This window comes from Drosophila ananassae, assembly GCF_017639315.1.
Source record: "Drosophila ananassae strain 14024-0371.13 chromosome 4 unlocalized genomic scaffold, ASM1763931v2 tig00000054, whole genome shotgun sequence".
In the NCBI taxonomy this organism is placed as follows: Eukaryota; Metazoa; Arthropoda; class Insecta; order Diptera; family Drosophilidae; genus Drosophila; species Drosophila ananassae.
In genome coordinates, this window is record NW_025319037.1 from 2,134,780 (window position 1) to 2,153,017 (window position 18,238).

The 18,238-nt window shown below is 38.3% G+C and overlaps 1 protein-coding gene and 3 long non-coding RNA genes across 4 annotated transcripts in view; all 4 read right to left on the reverse strand.

The window, feature by feature from the left end:
• Positions 1-1,049: 1,049 nt before the first annotated feature.
• LOC26514330 lies at positions 1,050-3,485 on the reverse strand. The gene is made up of 2 exons (XR_004310233.2): positions 1,939-3,485; positions 1,050-1,874 (listed from the first exon to the last, which is right to left on the reverse strand). It is a non-coding gene; the product is annotated as an uncharacterized LOC26514330 (long non-coding RNA).
• Positions 3,486-5,650: 2,165 nt separating this feature from the next.
• Positions 5,651-7,353, reverse strand: LOC116655086. The gene is made up of 2 exons (XR_004310242.2): positions 5,828-7,353; positions 5,651-5,763 (listed from the first exon to the last, which is right to left on the reverse strand). It is a non-coding gene; the product is annotated as an uncharacterized LOC116655086 (long non-coding RNA).
• A 2,214-nt stretch (positions 7,354-9,567) lies between these two features.
• Positions 9,568-18,238, reverse strand: part of LOC6501801 (polyamine-transporting ATPase 13A3) — an 85,931-nt gene continuing 77,260 nt past the window's right edge. The window contains exons 9-10 of the transcript XR_004310239.2: positions 9,745-10,007; positions 9,568-9,680 (exon numbers count right to left, since the gene is read on the reverse strand). The gene's annotated coding sequence lies outside the window, so the exon portion shown is untranslated. The remainder of the gene's footprint in view (positions 9,681-9,744; positions 10,008-18,238) is intronic.
• LOC123257735 lies at positions 14,774-17,221 on the reverse strand. Its single transcript, XR_006507838.1, has 2 exons — positions 15,424-17,221; positions 14,774-15,359 (listed from the first exon to the last, which is right to left on the reverse strand). It is a non-coding gene; the product is annotated as an uncharacterized LOC123257735 (long non-coding RNA).

Consider the following 18,238-nt stretch of genomic DNA (forward strand, 5'->3'; position numbering starts at 1 on the left):
ATAAAATATTTTAGTCAAATATAACATGTGTGGAAAGACACAACTCTCTAACTTAAAAAACACCAAAGTTATGGCATTTCCGATCAATGAGTTATATGGCAGCTATAGGATATAGTCGACCGATCCCGGCCGTTCCGCCTTATATACTACCCGCAAGAAAAAGAAGGATGTGTGCAAAGTTTCAACTCGATAGCTTTAAAACTGAAAGACTAGTTTGCGTAGAAACCGACAGACAGACGGAACGACGGAAAGACAGACAGAAGGACATGCTTATATCGACTCAGGAGGTGACCTTGTTCAAGAATATATACACTTTATAGGGTCGGAGATGTCTCCTTCACTGCGTTGCACACTTTTAACCAAAATTATAATACCCTCTGCAAGGATATAAAAAGATGGCCTAGTCAACTTTGAACCCGGGCCCATTGGGAATGCCCAATTCTTTGCTTTTCAGTGTTTCAAATATTCATTACACCCTAAAAATCTGTATTTGTTGAGAAAAAAAACATTTTTAACCATTAATTTAAAAATTGCAAGGTTGTGCAATTTCCGATCGTTCAGATATATGGCAGGTATAGGATATAGTCGACCAATCCTTATAAAATTTGGCAGATCGGATTAGATTGGCCAAAATGGAATCTGTACCAAGTACCATCTTTTCAACTAAAAAAACACCCAGGTAATGGCATTTCCGATCAATCAGTTAAATGGCAGCTATAGCATATAGTCGACCGATTCCGGCCGTTCCAACTCACAAACTGCCGGCAAACAAAAGAAGGATGTGTGCAAAGTTTCATCTCGATAGTTTTAAAACTGAGAGACTCGTTTGCGTAGAAACAGACAGACAGGCGGACAGACGGACATGCTCATATCGACTCAGGAGGTGATCCTGATCAAGGATATATATACTTTATAGGGTCGGAGATGTCTCCTTCACTTTTGACCAAAATTATAATACCCTCTGCAAGGGTATAAAAATGCACATGATAACTTCTTTAATACATTTATTTTAAAACGTCCATTCCAAATTCAGATAAAAGAACTTCACATTACCTTTAATCTATTTAATCATTCCATTTATATTATTTTATTTATAACCAAAAAACAGAAATTTTGTACATCATATCACCATGACCGAAGTACAACTAATTGTACTTTACTGCTAGCAAGAATAATTTATGTGCATTGAAAGTTTTTAGTGCGCATTTTTATACAATAAAATTTATATAATATACACATATTTCATTCGCAGCAATTTATATATAGAGTATAACAAAATTGTATACTTTAAATTATCTAAGCGACGATTCAAAAACCTGGATATAAAGTTTTCTGCGGATCGTGGTTTTGTTCCGCCATTAAACTAATATATCTAGGCTGACCTTCTTCCCATGCAGGCGATTCGATCGGTTCATATTTTTCAGTGATGGGCGGCCAATTTCCAATTTGGGTAATATCATACTCCAAACGAATACATTTTTGTTTCGATGTAGTCCAACTTTGTTCACGCTTTGCTTGATACTTTTTGAATATCAGATATTCAACCAGATAAGACTCGACAAAAATATGGCATGCGAATGCAGCAATACCGTAAATAACTATAATATATCGAAATTTCATTGCTGGAGGTACTATGAGTTGAAAAAAATTTGATACCCATTCGCTGGGATAAATTGCCAAATAAACTGTGATAATAAGAAAAGTTTGACCACAAGGGTTTTCTGTAAGGGGCACCTTTGGAAAAAACAAACGCCAGAATTATGTACTGAAAACTAGATATGCAAAACATTGTATATTTTCATAACAACCTAAATTTTCCTCATCAGTTTGTTGAAAAGGTGTGAACCATGGTTGTTGTTGTAGGTGAAACCAACCTAAAAAGACGAACAAATAAATATATTATATCTTATTAAATTAAAAGAAACAAAGGGCACCTACCCGTCACCTGAAAAATCTTGACGGCAGCAAGGTGAAGTAAAAGCGAGGCCAGGGGTGTCGTAGAAATTAAAGAGCTAAGCGGCACTTGCTTTACTAATTTTCCATCAAAAAAGATTCCGTTTTTCCAAAAAAAAAGGCAAATATCGAAATTAGCCCAAGGTCAACATAGAGATACTGTTTATCTGCCAAGTTAGAGTCGATTGAATACAATATCATTACAGATATGAACTGGACAAGCGAATAGGCGGCCATGTACTTAAAAATACCAAAAGATGTTACCAATGCAGCTCGGCCTTCTTTAATAACATTTATAACCGCTGAAATCGTAGAATTATGGGAAGTAAATGGGGATGCAATAGAGGATTCAGTTTCGCTAAGCGAAATACCAGCATGCGCAGCCTTTAGAGCGCCGCAATCATTAGCCCCGTCGCCACACATAGCTACACAGTAGTCAACGTTTTGGAGTTCCATAACTAAAGCTTGTTTCTGCTCAGGGGACCTACGTGCATAACTTGATCCGCGTGTTAATATAATTCCAAGTTGCTCGGGGAAATGATCTTTTACAATTTGCCAGGTGTTTCCATCCATTGCAAATGTATATTGTTGCTGCCATTTACTTTCTTGCATAATGTTCGTTTCAAGTTCTACGTGAACATCTGTTGTATCATTGTGAGTCCACGTATCTATGGTCTCTACACTTGCCGAACTATTACTTAAACGTACAACGCTTTCATTATAATTTTTATAAGATTTATTTTCGAAGGAATTTCTTGACGTTATTCGGGGAAGATTCATCGTACTCTCGGCGCTGCAGTTACTTGCAGTGCTTTCTTGTTAAAAAAAATTACCATTATTAGATAATTGATGTGAAGCACAAATATTACTGCCCGTATCTAATGTGTATTGTAACTGGTATTTTCTATTCTGGTCGCTACTCATTTTAATATTATGACGGTTACTATCATCAGAATTGTGTTCAGATCTGTTAACCGGATCTGCATGGATAGTAATCACTGCTTGAGATGAGTTAACTATGCCACAATCACGAGCAACACTGTTGTCGTGATAGCTGTTGTCACCAGTTCGAATCATTATAGTTCGAATCATTATAGTTCGAATCATTATAGTTCGAATCTTCGCCGCATTTAATGTATTAATTACTTCAGTTGTGTCTGGCTTTAAACGATTCTCCAGTATAACGAAACCAAGAAATTCAAGATAATTTTCCACATCTTCACGGGAAAACCGCTGAATTTTTGTGTAGTTAACTTTTGGGTCAAGAGCCTTGAACGCAATCGCAATAATTCTATATCCTTTCTTTGCAAATATAGACAATTGTTGCGAGTATCCTTCTAAAAAATACTTCTAAAAATCACTGCGTTGCACACTTTTGACCAAAATTATAATACCCTCGGCAAAGGTATAAAAATCGATTTCTTGAGCAGGCCACACGGGATGAGCCACATAAGCAATAAATAGACGAACAATGTAAAAACGGGTTTGTTTAATTATTTAATAATAGTTATAAATGATAAAAACATTTCATAAACAAGAAAGAAAAGCTAACTTCGGGCGGAGCCGAAGTTGATATACCCTTGCAGTTAAGGTTGTTCCATATCTGATCGTTCATTTATATGGAGGCTATAAGGTAAAGTTGGCCGATCCTTATGAAGTTTGGCAGATCTGATTCGGTTGCCCAAAATGGAATCCGTAGAAAGTCCCATCATTCTGGCTTAAAAAACAGCAAAGTTATGCCAATTCCGATCGTTCAGTTATATGGCAGCTATAGGATATAGTCCTTATGAAATTTGGAAAATCAGATTATTTTTTCCAAATAGAATCTGTACCAAGTCCCATCTTTCTAACTTAAAAAATTCCAAAGTTATGCCGATTCCGATCGTCCTATGACAGCTATAGGATATAGTCGGCCGATCCTTATGAAATTTTGTACATAAAATATTTTAGTCAAATATAACATGTGTGGAAAGACACAACTCTCTAACTTAAAAAACACCAAAGTTATGGCATTTCCGATCAATGAGTTATATGGCAGCTATAGGATATAGTCGACCGATCCCGGCCGTTCCGCCTTATATACTACCCGCAAGAAAAAGAAGGATGTGTGCAAAGTTTCAACTCGATAGCTTTAAAACTGAAAGACTAGTTTGCGTAGAAACCGACAGACAGACGGAACGACGGAAAGACAGACAGAAGGACATGCTTATATCGACTCAGGAGGTGACCTTGTTCAAGAATATATACACTTTATAGGGTCGGAGATGTCTCCTTCACTGCGTTGCACACTTTTAACCAAAATTATAATACCCTCTGCAAGGATATAAAAAGATGGCCTAGTCAACTTTGAACCCGGGCCCATTGGGAATGCCCAATTCTTTGCTTTTCAGTGTTTCAAATATTCATTACACCCTAAAAATCTGTATTTGTTGAGAAAAAAAACATTTTTAACCATTAATTTAAAAATTGCAAGGTTGTGCAATTTCCGATCGTTCAGATATATGGCAGGTATAGGATATAGTCGACCAATCCTTATAAAATTTGGCAGATCGGATTAGATTGGCCAAAATGGAATCTGTACCAAGTACCATCTTTTCAACTAAAAAAACACCCAGGTAATGGCATTTCCGATCAATCAGTTAAATGGCAGCTATAGCATATAGTCGACCGATTCCGGCCGTTCCAACTCACAAACTGCCGGCAAACAAAAGAAGGATGTGTGCAAAGTTTCATCTCGATAGTTTTAAAACTGAGAGACTCGTTTGCGTAGAAACAGACAGACAGGCGGACAGACGGACATGCTCATATCGACTCAGGAGGTGATCCTGATCAAGGATATATATACTTTATAGGGTCGGAGATGTCTCCTTCACTTTTGACCAAAATTATAATACCCTCTGCAAGGGTATAAAAATGCACATGATAACTTCTTTAATACATTTATTTTAAAACGTCCATTCCAAATTCAGATAAAAGAACTTCACATTACCTTTAATCTATTTAATCATTCCATTTATATTATTTTATTTATAACCAAAAAACAGAAATTTTGTACATCATATCACCATGACCGAAGTACAACTAATTGTACTTTACTGCTAGCAAGAATAATTTATGTGCATTGAAAGTTTTTAGTGCGCATTTTTATACAATAAAATTTATATAATATACACATATTTCATTCGCAGCAATTTATATATAGAGTATAACAAAATTGTATACTTTAAATTATCTAAGCGACGATTCAAAAACCTGGATATAAAGTTTTCTGCGGATCGTGGTTTTGTTCCGCCATTAAACTAATATATCTAGGCTGACCTTCTTCCCATGCAGGCGATTCGATCGGTTCATATTTTTCAGTGATGGGCGGCCAATTTCCAATTTGGGTAATATCATACTCCAAACGAATACATTTTTGTTTCGATGTAGTCCAACTTTGTTCACGCTTTGCTTGATACTTTTTGAATATCAGATATTCAACCAGATAAGACTCGACAAAAATATGGCATGCGAATGCAGCAATACCGTAAATAACTATAATATATCGAAATTTCATTGCTGGAGGTACTATGAGTTGAAAAAAATTTGATACCCATTCGCTGGGATAAATTGCCAAATAAACTGTGATAATAAGAAAAGTTTGACCACAAGGGTTTTCTGTAAGGGGCACCTTTGGAAAAAACAAACGCCAGAATTATGTACTGAAAACTAGATATGCAAAACATTGTATATTTTCATAACAACCTAAATTTTCCTCATCAGTTTGTTGAAAAGGTGTGAACCATGGTTGTTGTTGTAGGTGAAACCAACCTAAAAAGACGAACAAATAAATATATTATATCTTATTAAATTAAAAGAAACAAAGGGCACCTACCCGTCACCTGAAAAATCTTGACGGCAGCAAGGTGAAGTAAAAGCGAGGCCAGGGGTGTCGTAGAAATTAAAGAGCTAAGCGGCACTTGCTTTACTAATTTTCCATCAAAAAAGATTCCGTTTTTCCAAAAAAAAAGGCAAATATCGAAATTAGCCCAAGGTCAACATAGAGATACTGTTTATCTGCCAAGTTAGAGTCGATTGAATACAATATCATTACAGATATGAACTGGACAAGCGAATAGGCGGCCATGTACTTAAAAATACCAAAAGATGTTACCAATGCAGCTCGGCCTTCTTTAATAACATTTATAACCGCTGAAATCGTAGAATTATGGGAAGTAAATGGGGATGCAATAGAGGATTCAGTTTCGCTAAGCGAAATACCAGCATGCGCAGCCTTTAGAGCGCCGCAATCATTAGCCCCGTCGCCACACATAGCTACACAGTAGTCAACGTTTTGGAGTTCCATAACTAAAGCTTGTTTCTGCTCAGGGGACCTACGTGCATAACTTGATCCGCGTGTTAATATAATTCCAAGTTGCTCGGGGAAATGATCTTTTACAATTTGCCAGGTGTTTCCATCCATTGCAAATGTATATTGTTGCTGCCATTTACTTTCTTGCATAATGTTCGTTTCAAGTTCTACGTGAACATCTGTTGTATCATTGTGAGTCCACGTATCTATGGTCTCTACACTTGCCGAACTATTACTTAAACGTACAACGCTTTCATTATAATTTTTATAAGATTTATTTTCGAAGGAATTTCTTGACGTTATTCGGGGAAGATTCATCGTACTCTCGGCGCTGCAGTTACTTGCAGTGCTTTCTTGTTAAAAAAAATTACCATTATTAGATAATTGATGTGAAGCACAAATATTACTGCCCGTATCTAATGTGTATTGTAACTGGTATTTTCTATTCTGGTCGCTACTCATTTTAATATTATGACGGTTACTATCATCAGAATTGTGTTCAGATCTGTTAACCGGATCTGCATGGATAGTAATCACTGCTTGAGATGAGTTAACTATGCCACAATCACGAGCAACACTGTTGTCGTGATAGCTGTTGTCACCAGTTCGAATCATTATAGTTCGAATCATTATAGTTCGAATCATTATAGTTCGAATCTTCGCCGCATTTAATGTATTAATTACTTCAGTTGTGTCTGGCTTTAAACGATTCTCCAGTATAACGAAACCAAGAAATTCAAGATAATTTTCCACATCTTCACGGGAAAACCGCTGAATTTTTGTGTAGTTAACTTTTGGGTCAAGAGCCTTGAACGCAATCGCAATAATTCTATATCCTTTCTTTGCAAATATAGACAATTGTTGCGAGTATCCTTCTAAAAAATACTTCTAAAAATCACTGCGTTGCACACTTTTGACCAAAATTATAATACCCTCGGCAAAGGTATAAAAATCGATTTCTTGAGCAGGCCACACGGGATGAGCCACATAAGCAATAAATAGACGAACAATGTAAAAACGGGTTTGTTTAATTATTTAATAATAGTTATAAATGATAAAAACATTTCATAAACAAGAAAGAAAAGCTAACTTCGGGCGGAGCCGAAGTTGATATACCCTTGCAGTTAAGGTTGTTCCATATCTGATCGTTCATTTATATGGAGGCTATAAGGTAAAGTTGGCCGATCCTTATGAAGTTTGGCAGATCTGATTCGGTTGCCCAAAATGGAATCCGTAGAAAGTCCCATCATTCTGGCTTAAAAAACAGCAAAGTTATGCCAATTCCGATCGTTCAGTTATATGGCAGCTATAGGATATAGTCCTTATGAAATTTGGAAAATCAGATTATTTTTTCCAAATAGAATCTGTACCAAGTCCCATCTTTCTAACTTAAAAAATTCCAAAGTTATGCCGATTCCGATCGTCCTATGACAGCTATAGGATATAGTCGGCCGATCCTTATGAAATTTTGTACATAAAATATTTTAGTCAAATATAACATGTGTGGAAAGACACAACTCTCTAACTTAAAAAACACCAAAGTTATGGCATTTCCGATCAATGAGTTATATGGCAGCTATAGGATATAGTCGACCGATCCCGGCCGTTCCGCCTTATATACTACCCGCAAGAAAAAGAAGGATGTGTGCAAAGTTTCAACTCGATAGCTTTAAAACTGAAAGACTAGTTTGCGTAGAAACCGACAGACAGACGGAACGACGGAAAGACAGACAGAAGGACATGCTTATATCGACTCAGGAGGTGACCTTGTTCAAGAATATATACACTTTATAGGGTCGGAGATGTCTCCTTCACTGCGTTGCACACTTTTAACCAAAATTATAATACCCTCTGCAAGGATATAAAAAGATGGCCTAGTCAACTTTGAACCCGGGCCCATTGGGAATGCCCAATTCTTTACTTTTCAGTGTTTCAAATATTCATTACACCCTAAAAATCTGTATTTGTTGAGAAAACAAACATTTTTAACCATTAATTTAAAAATTGCAAGGTTGTGCAATTTCCGATCGTTCAGATATATGGCAGGTATAGGATATAGTCGACCAATCCTTATAAAATTTGGCAGATCGGATTAGATTGGCCAAAATGGAATCTGTACCAAGTACCATCTTTTCAACTAAAAAAACACCCAGGTAATGGCATTTCCGATCAATCAGTTAAATGGCAGCTATAGCATATAGTCGACCGATTCCGGCCGTTCCAACTCACAAACTGCCGGCAAACAAAAGAAGGATGTGTGCAAAGTTTCATCTCGATAGTTTTAAAACTGAGAGACTCGTTTGCGTAGAAACAGACAGACAGGCGGACAGACGGACATGCTCATATCGACTCAGGAGGTGATCCTGATCAAGGATATATATACTTTATAGGGTCGGAGATGTCTCCTTCACTTGTGACCAAAATTATAATACCCTCTGCAAGGGTATAAAAATGCACATGATAACTTCTTTAATACATTTATTTTAAAACGTCCATTCCAAATTCAGATAAAAGAACTTCACATTACCTTTAATCTATTTAATCATTCCATTTATATTATTTTATTTATAACCAAAAAACAGAACTTTTGTACATCATATCACCATGACCGAAGTACAACTAATTGTACTTTACTGCTAGCAAGAATAATTTATGTGCATTGAAAGTTTTTAGTGCGCATTTTTATACAATAAAATTTATATAATATACACATATATTTCATTCGCAGCAATTTATATATAGAGTATAACAAAATTGTATACTTTAAATTATCTAAGCGACGATTCAAAAACCTGGATATAAAGTTTTCTGCGGATCGTGGTTTTGTTCCGCCATTAAACTAATATATCTAGGCTGACCTTCTTCCCATGCAGGCGATTCGATCGGTTCATATTTTTCAGTGATGGGCGGCCAATTTCCAATTTGGGTAATATCATACTCCAAACGAATACATTTTTGTTTCGATGTAGTCCAACTTTGTTCACGCTTTGCTTGATACTTTTTGAATATCAGATATTCAACCAGATAAGACTCGACAAAAATATGGCATGCGAATGCAGCAATACCGTAAATAACTATAATATATCGAAATTTCATTGCTGGAGGTACTATGAGTTGAAAAAAATTTGATACCCATTCGCTGGGATAAATTGCCAAATAAACTGTGGTAATAAGATTAACAATAAATTCTAAGCACAGCGAAAAGTTTGACCACAAGGGTTTTCTGTAAGGGGCACCTTTGGAAAAAACAAACGCCAGAATTATGTACTGAAAACTAGATATGCAAAACATTGTATATTTTCATAACAACCTAAATTTTCCTCATCAGTTTGTTGAAAAGGTGTGAACCATGGTTGTTGTTGTAGGTGAAACCAACCTAAAAAGACGAACAAATAAATATATTATATCTTATTAAATTAAAAGAAACAAAGGGCACCTACCCGTCACCTGAAAAATCTTGACGGCAGCAAGGTGAAGTAAAAGCGAGGCCAGGGGTGTCGTAGAAATTAAAGAGCTAAGCGGCACTTGCTTTACCAATTTTCCATCAAAAGATTCCGTTTTTCCAAAAAAAAGGCAAATATCGAAATTAGCCCAAGGTCAACATAGAGATACTGTTTATCTGCCAAGTTAGAGTCGATTGAATACAATATCATTACAGATATGAACTGGACAAGCGAATAGGCGGCCATGTACTTAAAAATACCAATGCAGCTTTTATAATATTTATAACCGCTGAAATCGTAGAATTATGGGAAGTAAATGGGGATGCTATAGAGGATTCAGTTTCGCTAAGCGAAATACCAGCATACGCAGCCTTTAGAGCGGCGCAATCATTAGCCCCGTCACCATACATAGCTACTCAGTAGTCAACATTTTGGAGTTCCATAACTAAAGCTTGTTTCTGCTCAGGGGACATACGTGCATAAATTGATCCGCGTGTTAATATAATTCCGAGTTCCTCGGGGAAATGATCTTTTACGATTTGCCAGGTGTTTCCATCCATTGCAAATGTATATTGTAGCTGCCATTTACTTTCTTGCACAAGAAATGCCATGTATCATTGTGAGTCCACGTATCTATGGTCTCTACACTTGCCGAACTATTACTTAAACGGTCAACGCTTTCATTATTACTTTTCAGATTCATAAGATTCATTTTCGAAGGAATTATTTGACGTTATACGGGGAAGATTCATCGTACTCTCGGCGCTGCAGTTACTTGCAGTGCTTTCTTGTAAAAAAAATTACCATTATTAGATAATTGATGTGAAGCACAAATATTACTGCCCGTATCTAATGTGTATTGTAACTGGTATTTTCTATTCTGGTCGCTACTCATTTTAATATTATGACGGTTACTATCATCAGAATTGTGTTCAGATCTGTTTACCGGATCTGCATGGACAGTAATCACTGCTTGAGATGAGTTAACTATGCCACAATCACGTGCAACACTGTTGTCGTGATAGCTGTTGTCACCAGTTCGAATCATTATAGTTCGATTCATTATAGTTCGAATCATTATAGTTCGAATCTTCGCCGCATTTAATGTATTGATTACTTCAGTTGTGTCTGGCTTTAAACGATTCTCCAGTACAACGAAACCAAGAAATTCAAGATAATTTTCCACATCTTCACGGGAAAACCGCTGAATTTTTGTGAAGTTAACTTTTGGGTCAAGAGCCTTGAACGCAATCGCAATAATTCTATATCCTTTCTTTGCAAATATAGACAATTGTTGCGAGTATCCTTCTAAAAAATACTTCTAAAAATCACTGCGTTGCACACTTTTGACCAAAATTATAATACCCTCGGCAAAGGTATAAAAATCGATTTCTTGAGCAGGCCACACGGGATGAGCCACATAAGCAATAAATAGACGAACAATGTAAAAACGGGTTTGTTTAATTATTTAATAATAGTAATAAATGATAAAAACATTTCATAAACAAGAAAGGAAAGCTAACTTCGGGCGGAGCCGAAGTTGATATACCCTTGCAGTAAAGGTTGTTCCATATCTGATCGTTCATTTATATGGGAGCTATAGGGTAATGTTGGCCGATCCTTATGATGTTTGGCAGATCTGATCCGGTTGCCCAAAATGGAATCCGTAGAAAGTCCCATCATTCTGGCTTAAAAAACAGCAAAGTTATGCCAATTCCGATCGTTCAGTTATATGGCAGCTATAGGATATAGTCCTTATGAAATTTGGAAAATCAGATTATTTTTTCCAAATAGAATCTGAACCAAGTCCCATCTTTCTAACTAAAAAAACTCAAAAGTTATGCTGATTCCGATCGCCTATGACAGCTATAGGATATAGTCGGCCGATCCTTATGAAATTTTGTACATAAAATATTTTAGACAAATATAACATGTGTGGAAAGACACAACTCTCTAACTTAAAAAACACCAAAGTTATGGCATTTCCGATCAATCAGTTATATGGCAGCTATAGCATATAGTCGACCGATTCCGGCAACTCACAAACTGCCGGCAAACAAAAGAAGGATGTGTGCAAAGTTTCATCTCGATAGTTTTAAAACTGAGAGACTCGTTTGCGTAGAAACAGACAGACAGGCGGACAGTCGGACATGCTCATATCGACTCAGGAGGTGATCCTGATCAAGGATGTATATACTTTATAGGGTCGGAGATGTCTCCTTCACTTGTGACCAAAATTATAATACCCTCTGCAAGGGTATAAAAATGCACATGATAACTTCTGTTGGGCCAAGCAGCCACCAAAGATTGCATATAAAATGATAATAATATGCTAAGCTGCAGCTGTTGTTATCAGCATGTTTCGTCTCTGTTTTGTCCTCAGTTTCGCATGCGCTTTATTGTTTTTTGTAGCGTATGCGCTTTCTTTCGCTGAGCTTCTGCGGAAGCTCTTGGTTTGGCGTTTTGTTGTGATTTGGAGTTGATTGGAGCCGCATAGATTTGGGTTAAATTGAACCAAAAATAAATATATTGAACCCTGATTTGAAACGCGTGTATTTATTCGGCTGCTATTAAAACTACTAATAGCATAACATTGGTGACCCCGACGTGATCTCATCCCGGTTTAATATTGTGATCAGCATTAAAAGTGCAAAGAAAACGCCCTTGTTGTTGTTGCTACAAGTTGCATTTTAATTGAAGAATGGAGTCTGGAGCTGAGATTATTAGAGCTGCTGCAGCAAACCGGGAAAGGATGCTGCGGAGAAGAGCAGAGGTGGCCTGCCAGGAAATGGAGGCGCTGCATCATAAGGTGACGGCTGCAGCGCGGACTGACGATTCTTCCATTATGGCGCTGGAGTCGGTGGAGAGGCGTTTGCGTGAGCGGTTCACAGCGCTTCAAGAAGAGTTGGAGGAGCTTAATTTTAGCGAGATCGGGAGTGATCTGTATTGGAAATTCTCGCAGCTGGCGACTGAGGTGGAAGTGGAAATTCAGGTGGAGGTTGCCAAGCGCTCCATTAGAATCGCTGCCCACTCCACACTTCTCGACGGTGCCAGCGTATCGCCAATGCCATACAAGCCAGCCCCCTCCTTGCCACCGTTGCCGATGCCAACATTTAGCGGCGACTATGCCGAGTGGCCGGATTTCTGCGCCCTTTTTAAGACCACGATTGACAGTCATCCCCACCTAACGAAAACGGAAAAGCTCCGGTGGCTCATTTCATGCCTGCGCGAGTCAGCCTTGGACACGGTGAGAGCTCTGGAAATTACTGACGCGAACTACGATGTGGCCCTTGACCTATTGCGCAATCGTTTTAGTAATCGGCGTTTAATATTTCAGTCTCACATTAATGAGATCCTGCAGCTTCGTGTGGTCGAGCCAGGGTCTGTTGCTACGTTGCGGGAGCTATCGGATCGGTTCAACGGGCATATGCGGGCTCTTATGAGTTCCGGATCAGCTGCCGAGATCCAAGGATGTTTGCTTATCCAGATTATCCTGCAGAAGTTGGATCCAGCCACAAGGGCCAAGTGGGAAGACACTCTTGCCGGAAGCAACGACAGCCTTCCGTCTTGGGAGTCCATGGCACGATTCTTGGAGCAAAGGTGCCGGACTCTTGAATGCGTCGACTTTTCTTTGGCGGCGTATCCACCAGCTAACCAAGTTGGCCGTGGTAGATATTCGAATAACCGATCGTCGTGCATGGTTATTAACGCCCGTCCTGCTCTATGCGCCCTGTGTGGTATTTCGGTGCACGAGCTTCCTTCTTGTTCAAAGTTTAGTGCTTTGACAATTGAGGAACGGTACGACGAAGTGCGGCGTCTGGCTCGCTGTTTTGTTTGTCTGGAGGATGGCCATCTCGCTCGCGGATGCTCAGCTTCCCGCTGCTCGACGTGCAATCACCGTCATCATTTTCTGTTGCACCCTCGCGGGCAGGTTTCACCCGAACGAGTCTCACGTCCCATCGGTGCAGTTGCTGGTGGGAACCCATCCCGCTCAATTAACACTGTTGTGACCCAGGATCGCAATGCCGAGCTAGTGCTCCTGCCAACAGCAAATGTACTCGTTCGTGGTCGATCTGGAGATTTCCTGCCTTGCCGAGCGTTATTGGATTCCGGTTCACAAGTGCATCTCATCTCGTCGCGGCTGGCGAATGAACTTCAGCTTGGCCGCTCCAAATGCTCCACAACGGTGGCCGGTTTCGGCGGCGCTGGATTTGAAACAGATGGAGCATCCGTTAATGTGTGCTTGAAGTCCCGCATTAGCACATATTCAGTGGAAATTGAGGCTGTTGTGGCTTCACATATAACGGACTATCAGCCTAGCCAGGACATAGATGCTTCGGGCTGGAAGATTCCTGGCAATATGGACCTAGCTGACCCCAACTTCCACAAAACGCAGCGAGTGGACCTGCTGATTGGAGCCGGCTTATTCTTTGACCTGTTGTCGGCTGGCCAAATCCAGTTAGGTCACGGACTCCCAGTTGCTCAGAACACTCGATTTGGCTGGGTGTTTTCTGGCCACGGTGGACTATCACGGGATGTGTCGGCGCTCTGTGGTAGGGAGGACAACCCATGGAATAACCTCTGCAATAATGTGACTGCTGCCCCTTCCAAAATTCTTATTGAAGGCGCACCCTTCAATGGGGGGAGGATGTTGGGCCAAGCAGCCACCAAAGATTGCATATAAAATGATAATAATATGCTAAGCTGCAGCTGTTGTTATCAGCATGTTTCGTCTCTGTTTTGTCCCCAGTTTCGCATGCGCTTTATTGTTTTTTGTAGCGTATGCGCTTTGGGGAGCTTTGGCTGAGCTTCTGCGCAAGCTCTTGGTTTGGCGTTTTGTTGTGATTTGGAGTTGATTGGAGCCGCATAGATTTGGGTTAAATTGAACCAAAAATAAATATATTAAACCCTGATTTGAAACGCGTGTATTTATTCGGCTGCTATTAAAACTACTAATAGCATAACAACTTCTTTAATACATTTATTTTAAAACGTCCATTCCGAATTCAGATAAAAGAACTTCACATTACCTTTAATCTATTTAATCATTCCATTTATATTATTTTATTTATAACCAAAAAACACAACTTTTGTACATCATATCACCATGACTTAAGTACAACTAATTGTATTTTACTGCTAGCAAGAATAATTTATGTGCATTGAAAGTTCGCTTTTGCGCTAGTGCGCTTTTTTATACAATAAAATTTATATAATATACACACATTTCATTCGCAGCAATTTATATATAGAGTATAATAAAATTGTATACTTTAAATTATCTAAGCGACGATTCAAAAACCTGGAATAACTATAATTATCGAAATTTCATTGCTGGAGGTACTATGAATTGAAAAAAATTTAATACCCATTCGCTGGGATAAATTGCCAAATAAACTATGATAATAAGATTAACAATAAATGATAAGCACAGCGAAAAGTTTGACCACAAGGGTTTTCTGTAAGGCGCACCTTTGGAAAAAACAAACGCCAGAATTATGTACTGAAAACTAGATATGCAAAACATTGTATATTTTCATAACAACCTAAATTTTCCTCATCAGTTTGTTGAAAAGGTGTGAACCGTGGTTGTTGTTGTAGGTGAAACCAACCTAAAAAGACAAACAAATAAATATATTATATCTTATTAAATTAAAAGAAACAAAGGGCACCTACCTGTCACCTGAAAAATTGTGACGGCAGCAAGGTGAAGTAAAAGCGAGGCCAGGGGTGTCGTAGAAATTAAAGAGCTAAGCGGCACTTGCTTTACTAATTTTCCATCAAAAAAGATTCCGTTTTTCCAAAAAAAAAGGCAAATATCGAAATTAGCCCAAGGTCAACATAGAGATACTGTTTATCTGCCAAGTTAGAGTCGATTGAATACAATATCATTACAGATATGAACTGGACAAGCGAATAGGCGGCCATGTACTTAAAAATACCAAAAGATGTTACCAATGCAGCTCGGCCTTCTTTAATAACATTTATAACCGCTGAAATCGTAGAATTATGGGAAGTAAATGGGGATGCAATAGAGGATTCAGTTTCGCTAAGCGAAATACCAGCATGCGCAGCCTTTAGAGCGCCGCAATCATTAGCCCCGTCGCCACACATAGCTACACAGTAGTCAACGTTTTGGAGTTCCATAACTAAAGCTTGTTTCTGCTCAGGGGACCTACGTGCATAACTTGATCCGCGTGTTAATATAATTCCAAGTTGCTCGGGGAAATGATCTTTTACAATTTGCCAGGTGTTTCCATCCATTGCAAATGTATATTGTTGCTGCCATTTACTTTCTTGCATAATGTTCGTTTCAAGTTCTACGTGAACATCTGTTGTATCATTGTGAGTCCACGTATCTATGGTCTCTACACTTGCCGAACTATTACTTAAACGTACAACGCTTTCATTATAATTTTTATAAGATTTATTTTCGAAGGAATTTCTTGACGTTATTCGGGGAAGATTCATCGTACTCTCGGCGCTGCAGTTACTTGCAGTGCTTTCTTGTTAAAAAAAATTACCATTATTAGATAATTGATGTGAAGCACAAATATTACTGCCCGTATCTAATGTGTATTGTAACTGGTATTTTCTATTCTGGTCGCTACTCATTTTAATATTATGACGGTTACTATCATCAGAATTGTGTTCAGATCTGTTAACCGGATCTGCATGGATAGTAATCACTGCTTGAGATGAGTTAACTATGCCACAATCACGAGCAACACTGTTGTCGTGATAGCTGTTGTCACCAGTTCGAATCATTATAGTTCGAATCATTATAGTTCGAATCTTCGCCGCATTTAATGTATTAATTACTTCAGTTGTGTCTGGCTTTAAACGATTCTCCAGTATAACGAAACCAAGAAATTCAAGATAATTTTCCACATCTTCACGGGAAAACCGCTGAATTTTTGTGTAGTTAACTTTTGGGTCAAGATCCTTGAACGCAATCGCAATAATTCTATATCCTTTCTTTGCAAATATAGACAATTGTTGCGAGTATCCTTCTAAAAAATACTTCTAAAAATCACTGCGTTGCACACTTTTGACCAAAATTATAATACCCTCGGCAAAGGTATAAAAATCGATTTCTTGAGCAGGCCACACGGGATGAGCCACATAAGCAATAAATAGACGAACAATGTAAAAACGGGTTTGTTTAATTATTTAATAATAGTAATAAATGATAAAAACATTTCATAAACAAGAAAGGAAAGCTAACTTCGGGCGGAGCCGAAGTTGATATACCCTTGCAGTTAAGGTTGTTCCATATCTGATCGTTCATTTATATGGGAGCTATAGCGTAAAGTTGGCCGATCCTTATGATGTTTGGCAGATCTGATTCGGTTGCCCAAAATGGAATCCGTAGAAAGTCCCATCATTCTGGCTTAAAAAACAGCAAAGTTATGCCAATTCCGATCGTTCAGTTATATGGCAGCTATATGATATAGTCGGCCGATCCTTATGAAATTCGGCAGAACAGATTATTTTGCCAAAAATGGAATGTGTACCAAGTCCCATCTTTCTAACTTAATAAACGGCAAAATTATGCAAATTCCGATCGTTCAGTTATATGGCAGCTATAGGATATAGTCCTTATGAAATTTGGAAAATCAGATTATTTTTCCCAGATAGAATCTGTACCAAGTCCCATCTTTCTAACTAAAAAAACTCCAAAGTTCTGCCGATTCCTATCGTCCTATGACAGCTATAGGATATAGTCGGCCAATCCTTATGAAATTTTGTACATAAAATATTTTAGTCAAATATAACATGTGTGGAAAGACACAACTCTCTAACTTAAAAAACACCAAAGTTATGGCATTTCCGATCAATCAGTTATATGGCAGCTATAGGATATAGTCGACCGATCCCGGCCGTTCCGCCTTATATACTACCCGCAAGGAAAAGGAGGATGTGTGCAAAGTTTCAACTCGATAGCTTTAAAACTGAAAGACTAGTTTGCGTAGAAACCGACAGACAGACGGACCGACGGAAAGACAGACAGAAGGACATGCTTATATCGACTCAGGAGGTGACCTTGATCAAGAATATATACACTTTATAAGGTCGGAGATGTCTCCTTCACTGCGTTGCACACTTTTAACCAAAATTATAATACCCTCTGCAAGGATATAAAAAGATGGCCTAGTCAACTTTGAACCCGGGCCCATTGGGAATGCCCAATTCTTTGCTGTTCAGTGTTTCAAATATTCATTACACCCTAAAAATCTGTATTTGTTGAGAAAAAAAACATTTTTAACCATTAATTTAAAAATTGCAAGGTTGTGCAATTTCCGATCGTTCAGATATATGGCAGGTATAGGATATAGTCGACCAACCCTTATAAAATTTGGCAGATCGGATTAGATTGCCCAAAATGGAATCTGTACCAAGTACCATCTTTTCAACTAAAAAACCACCCAGGTAATGGCATTTCCGATCAATCAGTTATATGAAAGCTATAGGATATAGTCGGCCGATC